Genomic DNA, 16,628 nt, shown 5'->3' with positions numbered 1-16,628 from the left:
CCTGAAGCTGTGCCTCTCTGGTCCACACCACTGCTGATGCTTTTGGAACTGTCTTCTGCCTGTTGCTTGTGTGCTTGTGTAACTCTTTTCTGGGTGAACCTTTGGCTTGGGCCTGAGTGCCCAAGCCACTGGGGTCAGAGTGGGACCCTGGCTGGATCTTCCTGTGGCTGTATTGCCCTGGTTAACACCCCTGCTCACCAGGATCTGTGTGTACTTACTGATGGTATCAGGGTGGGCCTATGGCTGATGCTTGTGCACTGATGAAGCTCCTTTCTTTGTGGGCCTTTGGCTTGGTCCTGTGTGCCAAAGTCGCTGGGGTCAGGGCAGGTCTCTGGCTGCATCTGCCTGCTAATATGCCTCTCTGATCCACACAGCTGTTCACTGGGATCTGCATGCACTCCAAAATTGTTATTAATATAAGTGTGTGTGAATAAAAATTTCAGTCTTACTACTGCTCTTGCCATCTCCCATAAGTTTTGGTAAATTCCATCTTAATTTTTTATATTTAATTTCCTTTTATTTTTTTCCTTCACATGTTGTCCTCAGAAGGAATTAATGTATTTCTCATGGAATCCTGCTTAGTTCATATAAGAGAGTTTTTTAAAATGTGTAAGTCTTTTCACCCACCCGCAGCTCCCCACCTCTGGCTTGCTATCTTGTAATTCACTCACCCTGTCATTCAGACACTCACCTCATGATTCTATTCACCATAAGATGCAGCTGAAGGAATCCTCAAAAGAAGCCCAACAAATGGGTTACATTATGTTGAGCTTCAAGCCATACAAATCTGTGAGCAAGACAAACTTTTCCTTTGTAAAGCACCCAGCCTTGATATAGTTTTAGGACTGTTATAGTATTGGGAAATGGACTATAGCAGGTACAAAATGGGAAAGGCATATGAAATTGCACTCTTATTATATGAGCATGCTGGCGTATGAGGGACCATGAATTGGCTTTGGATCTGGGGCTTTGTTAGTTTATTTTCTTAAGCATCTGAGGTTTTAAACATTACCATCTGTGTGGTCTTCAGCAGCAAAATTTGTGAGGATCTGTGCTGGATGTGAGAGTTCCTCAATGGGTTGCATGTACATGCTGTGGTAAGAGTCAGGGCACGTGGTAGAGTTCAGACCAATTGTGGGGTGCATACAGTGATTATATACCATTCTTGGATCTGGTGCATTTACAGTGATGCTGGCTAGGGAAACTTCAACACTGATGGGGTTTGTTATGATAGCTCAGGCATCTGGAGACCAGGAAGTTTCAAATCATGGAGAACATGGTGGTGAAAGCTGCAGGGGATCTGCAGTGAATTTGTTGACAGTTGGGGTCCTTAGTGACAAAGGTTACTATATCCCTCTGCAGAGCAAACCACTGGAAACCATCATAATAACTGCCAAGTGGAAGATAGTGACAGTTCCCTCCTTATTCCCTTTTCCTGGCCACTTTAAGGTATCTTAGCTATGTCACTCTCCATAGAAATATAGGTGAGGTAAAACCAAATCGCGTCCTTTTGGAAGTGCACTAAAAGTCTGGTGAAATTGGACTTGCACATTGTTCTCCTTTACTCCTTTCAAGGGAACTAACAGGCCGAGGAGACCTCTTTTATTTTTATTCATTAAGTTTATTTGTATATTTTAGGTATACAATATGATCACATGCATCACTGGGAATTTGTACCTTAAATGATTTGTCTTGGTTCTTATTTATTCCCATTCCAGCTCCCTCCCTTCCACCCTTCCCTGATTATAAAAGCTTTTCTTTTCTTTTTTTCCTTCTTTTCTCCTTTTTATTTCCCTTCTTTCCTTTATCCCGCTCCCACTCTCTAGTTCCCTTCCCCTTTGAACATTTTCTTCCTATTCGACATTATCTATTATACATTTTGGTCCTCATTTACACATTCATTTTCTCACACCAGAGAAACAATTCAGTATTTACACATGTGTCCTGTTTATTTCACTTGAGTATCTCCTTAATGTACATCCATTTAGCATAAATGCCTCTAGTTTATTTTTCTTTGTTGCTAATTAGTTCTCCATTTTGAAAAAAAAAACACATCTTCTTTATAAAGTCATCAGTTGATGGGCATTTGGGCTGTTTCCATGATTTAGCTATTACAAACTGTGCTGTTATAAACATGGGCACAGATCTATCGCCCTGGTATGATGCTTTCAATTTTGGGGGGAAGATACCCAGCAGGGGAATAGCTGGGTCAAATGCAACCTCTAATCCTTGTTTTTTTTTTGAGGATTGACTACATTGATTTCAATAGTGGTTGCACCACTCTACTCTCTCACCAATAGTGGAGAAGGGTTTCTTTCACCCCACAGCCCCACTAGCACTTATTATTGGTTGATTTTCTTCATAGCAGCTAGTCTTTCTGGAGTGAGGTGAAATCTCAGTGTTGTTTTCATTTGCAACTCACGAATGACCAGTGATGGTGAACATTTTTTCATATGTTTATTCAAATCTTCTATTTCTTCATCTGAGAAATATCTGTTCATTTCAGATGCCTATTTTTGGATTGTGTCTATAAATTTGGAAGGTATGATTTTTTAAAGTTCTTTAAATATTCTAGATAGTAGACCTTTGTTTGAGGAACAGCTGGTAAATTTTTTTCCCACATTATGTGTTGTCTCTTCACACTGTCGGTAGTTTCTCTTGCTGTGCAGAAGCTGCTTAATAAAATGTAATACCTGGTGAAGGGAGGCCAGGGACAAGGAGAAAAAATGAGAACCAAGACCTGTCATGTAAAGGTACAAGATCCCAATAATGAATGTAACTGTACTGTTTACCTAAAATGTACCAATGAACTCAGTGAAAAAAAATGAGATACCAATATTTTAAATTGATTTTATTGGTACATTTTAGGTATGCATTATAATGGCACTCATCATTGGAAATGTGTACCTTTATGTAATTTATCTTGATTCTTATTTTTCTCCATTCTCCTGCCCTCCCTTCACCACTCCTTATTTACAAAGAATTTGTTTCCATTTTTAAATTTTCTCATATTAATTCCATTTCCTTCTTTTCTTTCCTTTCTCTACTCCTCCCACTTCCCTTTCTCCTTTGGACCTTTTCTTCCTATTTCACATTATCTATTACACATTATCTATTTTAGTTGTTGATTCTCTGTGCTAGTTCCTGTGATACTGAGATTTTGTTCATAAAGTCTTTTCCTACTTCAATATCTTCAAGATTTCTATGTTGTTTATCTTCCAGCAGGTTTAGTGTTTCTGTTTTAATATGTATATCTTTGATCCATTTCAATTTTAGTTTAGTGTATGTTGAGGGATATGGGTCTAGTTTCAATCTTTGGCAAGTTGCTACCCAGTTTTTCCAGCACTATTTATTAAAAAGGCTATCTTTCCTCCAGTGAGGGTGTTTGGCTCCTTTGTCAAAGATCAGGTGGCTGAGTATGCAGCTGTCTCTGCATCCTCTAATCTGTTCCACTCATCCTCAGGTCTGTTTCTTTGCCAGTACCATACTGATTTTAATCACAGTAGCTTTGTAGTATAGTTTCAAGTTGGGGATTGTGATACCCCCATCATGTCTTTGCTGCCTAGAATTGCTTTTGCTATTCTTGGTCTCTTCTTGTTCCAAATGAATTTTTGGATTGTTTTCTCTAGTTCTGTGAAATATAGTGTTGGAGTTTTGATTGGGATTGCATTGAGTCTATATAGTAGTTTGGGAAGTAAGGCCATTTTCAATATATTGGTTCTTCTTACTCAGAAGCAAGGGATGTCTTTCCATTTTCAGATATCCTCTTTGATCTCTTTTTTGATAATGCTATAATTTTCAGAGTAGAGGTCATTTATTTCATTCATTAGATTTATTACTGGGTAGTTAATTTTTTGGATATTATTATGAAAGGTTTTCTTTCATAGGACACTGCTTTCAGTGCTAATGTGTCACTGTCTTCCTGGAGAATTGTATGATGCAATTGAAATAGCACTGTTGTTTCTATACTTTCTGTGCAGTTGTTCTTTCTTTTTGCCATTTCACTGTGTTGCTGAGGCTTTTTAGCTGCAGTGCTCTCAGAATTAATATTATTCTTGGATAATTTACAGCTTATTTACAGCCAGCATAGAATCTCACATATTTTGCTGCTGAAGATTGTGCAGTAGGTAATGTTGCAAATCCCAGAGAGCTGTGACCTTTGTTATGGCTTATATCTAGACATTCTCTAAGAACCTCATGTGCTCATAGGTGAGGGTTTTTATTAGAGAATTAGAGTACAGAGGCACTATTAGTAACTTTCTTTAAGCATGTGGGGCCTGGCTAGGGGAGGCAAGTGACTGGGGATGAGATTTGGAAGAGTATGTATCGCTCTCCAACTCATCTTTTCTCTCTGTTTCCTGTCCCCCATGATGTAGGAGTCTTTCCTCTACCATACTCCTTAGCCATGTTGTTTACTCCTTTGAACCAGCCAGTCATGGACCAAAACAAAAGCAGAAATAAAACTCTTCTCTTTCAAATTGTGAGCATTGGGTGTTTTGTCTCCATGATCAATAAAGTGACTATGACAAATTTGTTACCAGAAGCGGGATCATTGCAGTGACTATTGGATCCTGTAGTTTAAAAATATTTGGAACTGATTTGTGGAAGAAATTTCAAAGGGTGTGGAGATGTTGGCTCATGAAATCCATAGAATACTATAAGGTGTGCTAAATTAGTAATAATGACCATAAAAATAGAGAATAAGAATGACTACAGAAATGCAGATGATAACAACCAGGCCAATAGAGTTTCAAATGGGAACAAGTATGCCATTGGCAATTGGATTCCAGGCCATGTGTTTTAGGCTCTAGCACACAGTTTTTCTCCCTTTCACTCATATCCTGAGATTATGTAGAAGACTGACATTAAGTTTAGCAGAGTAATAAATCTGGTGGAGTAAATTATGAGGCAGCTTAATGTTCACTGTGTAGCATGGGTTCTGCTTGCCACTTTTCAGGAGATTTACAGTGAGTGGTAGGAGCAAAAAGTACTTTTAAAAATTTTAATCTCTCCCCAGATAGGAGGGATCTCCAGATGGTACCTTCATAAAAGTACTTTTAAAAATTTTTCAATCTCCCCAGATAGGAGGGATCTCCAGATTTGGTACCTTCAAGAGCAAAGTGCTGGAAAAGAGTTTTATAAAAGCTAAGTAGTTTACATCAGGACAATAGGAAGGATGCCTTGACAGTTGCCTGGGAATTTACATAATCCCAAATTTAGCAATGTTAAAGTTGCAAAACTGAGAGAGTGCTTGAGATGTGAGCTGCCAGGAACATTACTCATTCAGGGCCAGCTAGGAAAAAGTTTAGTGGAGCTCAGCCATTCATGCACTGTAGCAATGATTAAGGGGAGGCTGGCTAATGCTTGATCTGGCAGTAGACCTAGGTATCAACAATATGAGACTGGTTTTAGAGGCTTGAAGATGCAAGACTGTGGGATTAGGGAAGCTTGTGCCCAGATTTCATAAGAAGCTCTGGGAGGCTAGGCAATGAAGAAGTCCTGAGAGGGGATTTGATGAAGCTGTGAAAATGAAGTTAAAGCAACAGTGGAGACCCTGGGAAGTTGGAAATGCCAGTAATATGTAACATCAACTGAGGAGAGTGACATGCAGTAAGAGAAGCCATGAGAACTACAACTGGTAGTGCCATAGGGGTGTGGCCTCAAAATCATTTGGAGTTCTCATCTTTGTCCCAGGTTATGGACACAGAGCTACAGGGTTTAATATTTGCTTTATTAGATTTCAGTCTTCCTTTGTCCCAATGGTTTCTGTCCCCCCCCCATTTCTCTTTTGGAATAGAATATTTATTCTGTGACATTGTATGTCATCAATGTTTAGCATTCTTTTTTTTATAGGGGCTCACAGCTATGACTTGCCTCTATTTTCAGAGACTTGGACTGTTTGGCACTGTTGAAACCATTACAACTTTGGCAACTCTTAGAGATGGGAAAATAGATTTTGTGTAAGTCGATGTTCATGAGCCTTTTGAAGGCCAAGGGTGGAATGTTATGGTTCATATCTAGATGCCCTCCAAGAATCTTGTGGACTCATAGGTGGGGCTTTTGGAAGATAATTGAAATATGGAGCTATTACAGATGACTTTTTATGTGGGGCTTGGTCAGGAGAGAGAGAAATAGCTGAGAAATAGAAGCAAAACTCCCATTTTAAAAGTTTTCCATTTCCTTAGCATGGAAGCACATGCAAATTGACACCTTCAAATCAAAGTTTCTGAAAAGATTGGAGCATGATCTGTAAATATGTATCTCCCTCCCTGGCTCCTCCCTTATCTCTCTGTGTCTTAGCTGACATGATCTGAATAGCTTTTCCTACATCATGCCTCTCTTCCATGCCATTTCTTCCTTGGAGTTGGACACCATGGATTATAAAAAAAAAAAATTGCTTCCTTTAAATGCGGATATTGAGTATTTGGTATTAATAATGAAAGAAGTGACTAACAAAACTTCCTACTCCATCATCTTGCTAACATTACTCTTCAGCTTAACAATACTCAAATTGCTTTCATTTGTACTACACGTGAACAAACAAATGCATTGATAGTAAATGGTGAAGTCTACATTTGTCAGTTAGAGAAGAAATACAGATAAATAAGAGAAGGCAAAAGAGCCTGGTGTAACTGTGTAAGAATCAATCAAATTAATATGAACTTATGTTTAGAATTAGTACACAGTGGACCCTTGACTTACAAACTCCATCATTCACACTGGCTGATTGTAACTCAAGTTGGTACTTTGAAAGTTCAGTCTCCTCTACAATGTCTTCAAAGTTCTCTGTCTTTTTCTATAGGCACATCTCAGAGTCCTTAGAGAGATATTGGCCCAGGATTTTTCAATTAACTCCACACAGGAAAGGATGCTGTAATATTCCTTCCAGAACTCTTTGAGTTAAATCTGTGTGTGAGACCATCTGGAAGCCCAAGCAGCCAGCATTCAGGTGATAACCCAAGACATTTTTCTTAAGTTAAAACCAAAATTCTGGTTGTAACCCAAGTTGTTCACATGTCAGGGTGGTCATAACTCAAGGATCCATTTTATACAGATATAAAAATATACAAATAGGTGTGTATGAACAGATTAATATGCATACATGTATTATCTATCTGTACCCCAAAAGAGAGCGAAAGAGAGCCTAAAAGAAATAAGCAGAGATAGTGTGTGAATCTTGCTTTCTAAATACTACTCTCCAATAAAGAGACTCTTGCAAAAATGGCAGATGCTAGGGCAGAAGCATCTTTGAGTAACAAAAAAGAATTGCTAACTTAAAAATGAAGCACGTAGTGCTCACTTCAGCAGCACATATACTAAAAAAGGAAACATGTAAAAGTTACACAGAAGCTAACTTGCAAGAATTATCAGTGACCAAAACTGAAACAATTTGAGCAATAAAAAAATTATGTAGTATTGAATTATAAACCATAGTGTAAAATGAAAGTGTATGAGTTTATAATAATACAGATAAATAATTGAAGAAATAAAAAATGAAATAGAAGAGACAAATCCTTATACAAAAATTCCACCTAGAACCTCACTTTCCAAGCAGTAAGGCTTAATATCCTCCTTGGGTTTGGACTCTTCTTAGTAATTTGCTTTCAAATAACACAGTATAAAGAAGAAAAACAGCAATATTATATGCAGAAATCTGGTAATTACTAATTTACACAAATGAGGTACTTTAACGTCAGCAGTGAAAAGTTACATTTTACTTCTAATATCATGTGATAAGAAAGGCACTTCACTTTTGTGGTATTTCTAAACAAAGAGGAAAAACCATACTCTCAGAGGAATCAGAAGAAAACCAACATGAAAACAGAGATTATGGAACATTATACATGATTAAAGATCAGTATTTTTGCAGAATTTTTAGGTCATGAAAAATGGGAAAAGACTCAGAAACTGAGAACCCATAGAAAGTTGGGAGACATGGCAGGGAAAAACAACATGAAATGGTGAATTGCATCCAGAAACAGAAAAGGGACAATAGTTGAAAAGTGGAATATCTGAAAAAGCTTTGTTTTAGTTAATAGTAATGCATCAAGCTGAGTTTCATAGCTTTGATAAAGGTATTACTACTTTTATCATTAAGATGATAACATTAGAAATAAACTGGGTGATGAGTATTTGGAAATTTTGTGCAGTATTACTACAACTTTTCTATGAATGTAAAATTATTTGCAAATCAAATATGCATTAAATAAAGCATGTCCTAATAAATTCAAGATGACTTGTGGCTTAAACTATGATATATAAAGAGCTTGAAAGTCATCACCCCCATACTCAAAAAAAGGAAGCAAATGAACAAAATGAAAATAAACTATTATATTCCTCAGGGAATTGAGGCCACAGGACAAATAAATGGGAAAAATAAATAGTCAGTTAAAGGATTGCAGATCAGACAGACTTGCCTGGAACAGAAGCTATTTGAACCATTAACACTGAAGGGATAATTTTGACAAGTTGCTGGAAGCTGAGTGAGGATTATCTTGCTTTTCTTTTTATTATTTATTTATTTATTTATTTGGTACTGGGGATCGAACTTGGGACCTTGAGCTTGTGAAGCAGGCAGTTGCACCACTGAGCTAAATTCCTGGCCCTCTTTTTATTTTTTTGAAACAAAGTCTCATTATATAGTTCAGACTGGCTTTGAACAGCTAGCAATCCTTCTGCCTCAGCCTCTTGAGGGCTGAGATTGCAAGCATGAACCACCATACCCAGCTCAATGATTAGCTTGAGAATTAAAGAGTTTTGTGTGGCTCCCACCCTTTTGTGGGTTTTTTGTTTTTTGTTTTTTTGAGACAGAGTCTCACTATGTAGTTGAGACTGACCTAGAACTCACTATGTAGCCCAGACTGGTCTTGAACTCTCAGCAATCCTCCTGCCTCAGCCTCATGAGTGCTGGGATTACAGGAGTACACCACCACACCTAGCTCCTTTTGTGGATTTTAACAGCAATAATGCTGTCAGATTGGAGAAAATTATATAGAGTTTTGGGAAAGGGCAAGGGAAAAATGGAGATTTTTAAAACATGCCCAAATCATTTCCATAGCAATGCCTTGTCCTCTAAGAGTAATTACTTTACCAGAGTCTTACTAACCTTGGGGAAAGACAATTAGACAACTCTAATACAACTAGCTTTTTTCTCTTGGAAGCTACAAAACAAAGGCTAAATAAAAATTATGAAGTTAGCAGCCCAAGAACAGCCTACTCAAAAACTGAGATTAAATATTAAGATTTTAGAATGCATCATATCCCTGAATCTTTAGCACCACATCAACAGCACAGTTCAATGGAATTACAATCAAATTATGGAACAACCTCTGGAAATTTTTCAAAAAGACACTCTGTAACCATTAAGTAATAACTTCCTATTTGTTTCATCTCAGGTTCTGGCAAACATTACAATTTCTGTCTCTATGGATGTGACTGTTCTAGGTATCTCAGATAACTGGATTTATACTTTTTGCAATTTTGTGACTAGTTTATTCACTAAGCATGATGTATTCAAAATTCATCCATTTATAGACTTTGCAAAATATCCCTTTTTAAAATTAAGTTAATTAGTAAATTTAAAGCAAACAATAAAGTTACGTTCATCATTGGGATCTTGTACCTTTACATGATATATCTTTGTTCTTATTTTTCCCCATACCCTGACATCCCTTCACCCCCTTCACCCTTCTCTATTTACAAAGACTTTGTTTCCATTTTTTCATCTTTTCACATCTTTTTCTTTTCCCCTCCCCTTATCAATTCCACATTAGCCATTTTCTTCCTATTTCATGCTCCCTGTTATATCATTTGAACCTTACTTACATGTTTAGTTTTTCATGCCAAATAAACTATTCAGTATTTACTCAGATGTGTCCTATGTATTTCACTTGAGTATAGCCTCAATGTGGACGAATTTAGCAATAAATGTTTCTAGATTCTAATTCTTTATGGCTAGTAGTACTCCATTTTATAGAAAAACCACATCTTCTTTATCCAGTCTCCAGTTGATGGGCATTTGGGTTGTTTCCAAGTTTTAGCTATTATGACCTGTGCCGCTATAAACATGGGTGCACATATATCACTGTGGTTTGATTCTTTTGGAAAGATACTCAGCAGAGGGATACCTGGGTCAAATGGAACCTCTAATCCTAGTTCTTTAAGGTATCTACATATTGATTTCCATAGTGGTTGCACCAGTCCACACTCCCACCAAAAATGGAGAAGGGTTCCACTCTCCCCATAGCCCCACCAGCATTTGTTATTGGTTGACTTCTTGATAGCAGCCATTCTTTCTGGGGTAAGGTGGAATCTCAGTGTTGTTTTCATCTGCATCTCTCAAAGAACCAGTGATGTGGAACATTTTTTCATATATTTATTTGCTGCTTTTACTATTTTGTCTGAGAAATATCTGCTCATTTCAGATGCCCATTTTTGAATTGGGTCTTTATATTTGGGGGGTGTGATTTTTTTGAGTTCTTTATATAGTGTAGACAGTAGTTCTTTGAGGAGTAGCTGATAAATTTTTCCCACATTGTAGGTTGTCTCAGCTCTATTGGTGATTTCTCTTGCAGTGCAAAACCATTTTAATACAATGAGATACCAGATGTTGATTCTTTGTGCAAGTTCTGGTGCTGCTGAGGATTTGTTCATAAAATCTTCTCCCATGCCAATGTCTGGGAGAGTTCTACCTAATTTACTGTCCGGTAAGTTTAGTGTTTCTGTTTTGATATTTAGATCTTTAATCCACTTTGATATTAGTTTAGTACATGATGAAAGAGGGATCTAGTTATAATCTTTGGCAAGTTGAAAGCCAGTTTTTCCAACACCACTTATTAAAGAGGCTATCTTTCCTCCAGTGAGGATGGTTGGCTCCTTTGTCAAGGATGAGGTAGCTGAGTATGTCTGGTGTTGTTTCTGCAGATTCTTATCTATTCCATTGATCCTCAGGTCTGCTTCTTTGCCACTACCATGCTGTTTATATCACACAGGCATTGTAGTATAGTTACAAGTTGGGAATTGTAACACCCCAGCCATCTCTCTGGTACCTCTGTTACCTAGGCTTTTACTATTCTAGGACTTTTCTGATTACAAATGAATTTTTCAATTGTTTTCTCAAGTTCTGTGAAGTATACTCTTGGGATTTCAATTGAGATTGCATTGAATATGTATTGCATTTTCAGAAGTATGGCCATTTTCACTATCTTGATTCCTCCTACCCAGGACCAAGGGATGTCTTTCCATCTACTTATATCCTCTTCTGTGTCTTTTTCCAGAGTGCTGTAATTTTCAGTGTAGCGGTCTTTTGTCTCCTTTGCCAGACTGATTCCTAGATATTTCTATTTATGGGTATGCTATTGTGAAAGGAATTGTTTCCTTAATTTCTCTCTCAGTGAGTCTGTTATTTGTGTACAAGAAGGCAATTGATTTTTGAGTGTTGGCCTTGTAACCAGCTAATCCACTCAATCTGTCAATTAAGTCTAGCAGTCTTTTGGAAGAGTTTTTTGGATCTTCTATGTAGAGTATCATATCATGGGCAAATAATGACAGTTTAACTTCTTTCCTATCTTAATTCCTTTTATTTCTTTCTCTTGTCTACTGCTGTGGCTAATGTTTCTAGTACTACATTGAAGAAGAGTGGTGATACTGGACATCCTTGTCTTTTTCCTGATTTTAGGGTGAAGACTTTTAGTTTTTGACCATTTACAATGATACTAGCTATTAGTTTTTCATAGATAGCCATTCTGAGCTTGAGATAAAGACCATCTGCTCCAATTTTCTGTAGGACTTTTATCATGAATGTTGAATTTTATAGAATGCATGTTCTGCATCTATTGAGATGATCATATGGTTTTTGTCCTTCCCACTGTTAATATAGTGTATTATGTTTATTGATTTATGTATGTTGAACTATCCTTGCATCTTTGGGATAAGTTCAATTTGGTCAGGGTGAATGATCTTCTTGACGACCTTCTGTATTCTGTTTGCCAGTATTTTATTGAGGATTTTTGCATCTATATTCATTAGGGAGATTGGCCTGTAGTCCTCTTTTTTGGTTGGGTCTTTCCTTGATTTTCGAATCAAAGTAGCACTTGCTTCCAGGAATGAATTTGGAAGTATTGTTTCCCTTTCAATTTCATTCAAGATTTTAAAGAGTAGTGGTGATAATTCTTCTCTAAATGTTTTGTAGAATTCTGCAGTGAAGCCATTAGGCTCTGGCTTTTATTTATTGTTAATGTTTTCATTATATTTTCAATTTCACTGAATGTAGTTGAGGTGTTTAGACTTTTTAATATCTTATTTGTTCAACTTTGGAAGCTCATATGTGTCTAAGAATCTGTCCATTTCTTCTGTATTTTGCATTTTATTAGAGTGTAGGTTTTCAAAGTAGGTATTGATGATTCTCTTGATTTCTGGTTGATCTCTTGTGACTTCACCTTTTTCATTACTAATTGCTTGAGTTGAGCCTCTTCTTTCCTTTTTTAGATAAGGTTGGCTAAGGTTTTATCAATTTCATTTATCCTTTCAAAAAAACCAACTCTTCAATTCATTGATTTTTTGTATCATTCTTTTAGTCTCCATTGCATTAATTTCTGCTCAGATTTTTATAATTTCCTCACTTCTATGAGATTTTGTGTTGTCTTGTTATTCTTTTTCTATGAGATTAAGGGTAAGCATTTGGTTGTTTATTTGAGCTCACTAGTATGGGCATTTCTTACTGTGAATTTTCCTCATAGAACAATTTTCATTGTGTCCCATAGATTCCTGTATTTTGTATTGACATATCATTTAATTGTAGAAACAGTCTAATTTCTCACTTCTTCTTTAATTTTCTCTGTGTCTCCGTGGTTGTTCAGCAGGGTGTTATTTAATTTTCATGTATTTGTGAAGTTCTTGCAGTTTCTTAAGTGATTGATCTCCAGTTTAATTGCACTGTGGTCTGATAATATATAGGTGATAACTTCAATTACTTAAGCATGTTCTATGAGCTATCAAGTGGTCTATTTTGAGTAATGACCCCTGTGCAGATGAAAAGAATATATATTATGATTTGGTGTGGTGGAATACTCTCTGGATATTTACTAAGTCCATTTGTTCTAACATTTGGTTCAGTTTTGTTATTTCATTGTTGATTTTCTTTGTCTAGATGATCCATCTATTTGTGTCAATGGAGAACCCCACTACAACTGTATTAGTACTTATTTCATTTTTCATATCAATTAATATTTGTTTTGTATGGTTGGTGGCATTAGTATTTGGTGCCTATATATTTATGATTGTCATTTCTTCCTCTTTTATTTTCCCTTTACAAGGATATAGTGACCTTCTTTGTCTCTCTTAATTAGTTTCAGTTTGAAATCTACTCTGTCTGCAGACAGAACTGTTTTCCATCCCTTTTCTTTCCATCTAGGAATTTCTCTGTGGATTAAGTGGGTTTCTCTTGTATACAGCATATTGTTGGATTTTGTTTCTTGATCCATTCTGCAAGCCTATTTCTTTGGATTGATTAATTGATGCCACTCATGGTTATAACTGTTATCTATTGACTTTTCATTGTCATGTTATTTTCATGTCGTTGGATCTTTAATTTTTTAAATTTTTCCCTTTCTCCCTTTAATTTCTTGCCTTGCCTGGTGTATTTGTTCTGTTGGCCCTAATGGAGTTGTGGTCTTCATTTTCTTTTTTCAGGGTATTGTTTACAAGTGTTTGGAGTGCTGGTTTTGTGTTTATGAAATTTTTCAAGTGTTCTTTGTTGTGAAAGTAGCTTATTTCCCAATCAATTCTGAAAAATAGTTTTGCAGGATACATCAGTCTAGGTTGGAGGTTTTTTCTTTTAGGACTTGAAATACCTCACTCCATGCTCTCCTTGACTTGAGGGTTTGTGTTGAAAAGTCTGCTGTGATTCTGGTGGGCTTTGTTTGTGTGATTTGTTTCTTTTCTCCAACTGCTTGTAGTATTTTGTCCTTCTGTGGGGTTTCCAGGATCTTGATTATTATATGTCTAGGTGTAGATTTTTTTATCATGGCTAGTTGGAGTCCTATATGCCTCACTTATCTGTATCTCAAGTTCTTCCCCTCTGTTTGGGAGGTTTTTTGTCATTTATTCAGTGAACAGTTTTTTTCAATGTCATTTGAAGTTTCTTCTGCTACTTCATGGATTCCTATAAGTTTTATATTATTCTTCTTTGCATTATCTATGAGTTGTTGGATTCATTTCCCATGATCCCTTACTGTTTTTAAGAAATCTCTCTTTTCTTGATCACTGACAGCTATGCTATCTTCTATATCTGAAATTCTATCTTCACATTTGTTCGTCCTGCTGTGAACGCTTTCTATAGAGTTTCTGTAGAGTTCTATAGTGTTATATCTCCTTGATATCTGTTTGAATGTGTTCCATGGATTCTATTTCTTTGCTATGTTTGGTATTCTAGGTTTCCATTGCTTTCCTATGCGGGGCATTCATGGTCCTGAGCTCATCTATTTTTTAAAAAATCTGTTTCTCTTCTAGAGTCTCTTATCACATGTTTCATTATTCTCACTATCTCTGTAGTTATCTGGGAAATTATTAATGTTTTGAATTTTTCTAGAGCCTCATTTATCTGTTTTTTTTACTTCTGGTGCTATCAGTTCAGGGTGTCCTAATGGTTGACTGTTAGACTTTTCCATCTCATTTACCTTAGAGTTTACCCTTGGTGGCATGGAAGTCTATGTTTGTTTGTTGTTTAAATGACTTCTAATTTGTATTTTTGTCATTGGAACTGTTCTTGGTTTAATTCCTGGATTAATACTTCAATCTTCCAGATATAGCTGGTGTTTAGGTTTTAATTCTGTAATCTTTCTGAGGCAAACTCATTTTCATTATACCAGAGAGGACAACTGATTAGATTAATCACAACATCTTAGCCCAAGTGATACAATCAGCAACACAATAGCATCAACCACAGCTTAGAAAAATGACAATTTTTCTATCATCTTTAACCATGTGAATGAAATCAAAATCGAAGACCAGCCCAAAATACCCTTATTGTGAATAAACTCTTCAATGTAGCAACTTTACTCTTCAGGATGGGGGTTTAAAAGGAGTAGGAGGGGATAGATAGATAGGATAGAGAAAGGTTGGAAGTGAGGTCAGAGGACACAGGAAGACCACACAAACTCTAGGGAGCTGTTGTAGAGAAGGAGAGAAGACAGAACAAAATATTTCCAAAAACAGAGCAAACTAACAACAATAAGAAGGCTAGACACTAATCACTTTCTTTTCAAACTAATGGCAATTGAGAGAAGGGAAAAGAAAGAAAATAAATTCAAATTAAGATAGTAACAGGAACAAAAAAGGGAGAGTAATGGAGATCAAGGGAGGAGGGGGGAGAATAAAAAGAAGATAAAAAGAAAAAAATTGAGAAAAGAAAGACATAAATTTATTTTTAAATGGCTAAACATAAGTGAAAAATATTCCTTTTAAAATAAAAAGTACAAATAGAAATAGAGGGCCTCCTTCAGGGTATGCCTATGTTGACACAATAGACAGTGTGGGAAGGATGTGTAGGTCTAAGCTAATTAGTCTCAGCAAGCCAGCAGCTGTTCCCTGAGGTTCAGGCTGATTTTTGGTTTCAAGGCCCAAGTTGAGATCTCTGTTCTGCTGGATTGAACTCTACAAGGTTTTACTGCAGGTCAGCTGTCTTTCCCCTGAATTTAGACCAGGTTCTGATGTGAGTGCTGGTCCCTCTGACTTACCAGCTATGGTGGGGTGGTTTGCCTGTATTGCATATTTTCTTCACTTCTCCAGTGGGTTTAAATTTTCATCTAGAAACCTCAGAGGCCTTCTTTCTCTTGTTCATGTGTGTGGGGGGGGCATGATCAATGCTGTATTCATGCCCACATGGCTGGAGTCCTCTGTGTTGCCTATTCGAAGGAGAGTGCCTACCAGAGCATCAAGAGTGCCTGCTGGGCTCCTCTGTGGTGCCAGGTTGAAGAGCAAAATTTCCTTTTTATGACTAATACTCCAATATAATCTGTCATTTTTTTATTCATCTATTTACTATGGTTTGCATAAGTATCCACAAAGGCTTCAACCTTAGCCCATAGGCTTACTAGGATGTGATATTACCTTTTAGAGCTGGGGGATAGATGGAAGTCTTGCAGTGAAATCGATGCATACCTTCAAGGACTACTGGGATCCTGAACCCTACTCTTTCTCTCAGTTTCCCAGACACCAAGAGGTCAGCAGCTTTCTCAGTCATGCACTCTCACTATGAAGTGCTAACTCTCCGCAGGCCTAAAAGAATCAATGAGCAAACCAACCATGGACTGAAATATCAGAAGCTATGAAATAAAATAAATCTTTCCTCCATTTAAGTTGATTTATCTCAAGTACTTGTTCCAGTAACTGGAAGAAGGGTAAAATACTATTCATCCATCAATGGATACTTGAATTGTTTCCAAGTTTTTACTTTCTGAAAATATTTCTGCAGTGAATATGGGTGCACAAATGTCTGTTTGAATTCCTGCTTTTAAGTACTTTCAGTATGTAACCTGAAGTGGATTTGCTGGATTATGTCATACAATAATTATATTTTTAACTGCTTGAGGAATTGCTAAACCATTTTATAATATTGACTGCACCATAGT

This window comes from Fukomys damarensis, unplaced genomic scaffold (genome assembly GCF_012274545.1).
Source record: "Fukomys damarensis isolate Sample0158 unplaced genomic scaffold, DMR_v1.0_HiC HiC_scaffold_39, whole genome shotgun sequence".
NCBI classification, from domain to species: domain Eukaryota; kingdom Metazoa; phylum Chordata; class Mammalia; order Rodentia; family Bathyergidae; genus Fukomys; species Fukomys damarensis.
Note: the sequence above shows the minus strand (reverse complement) of the source record.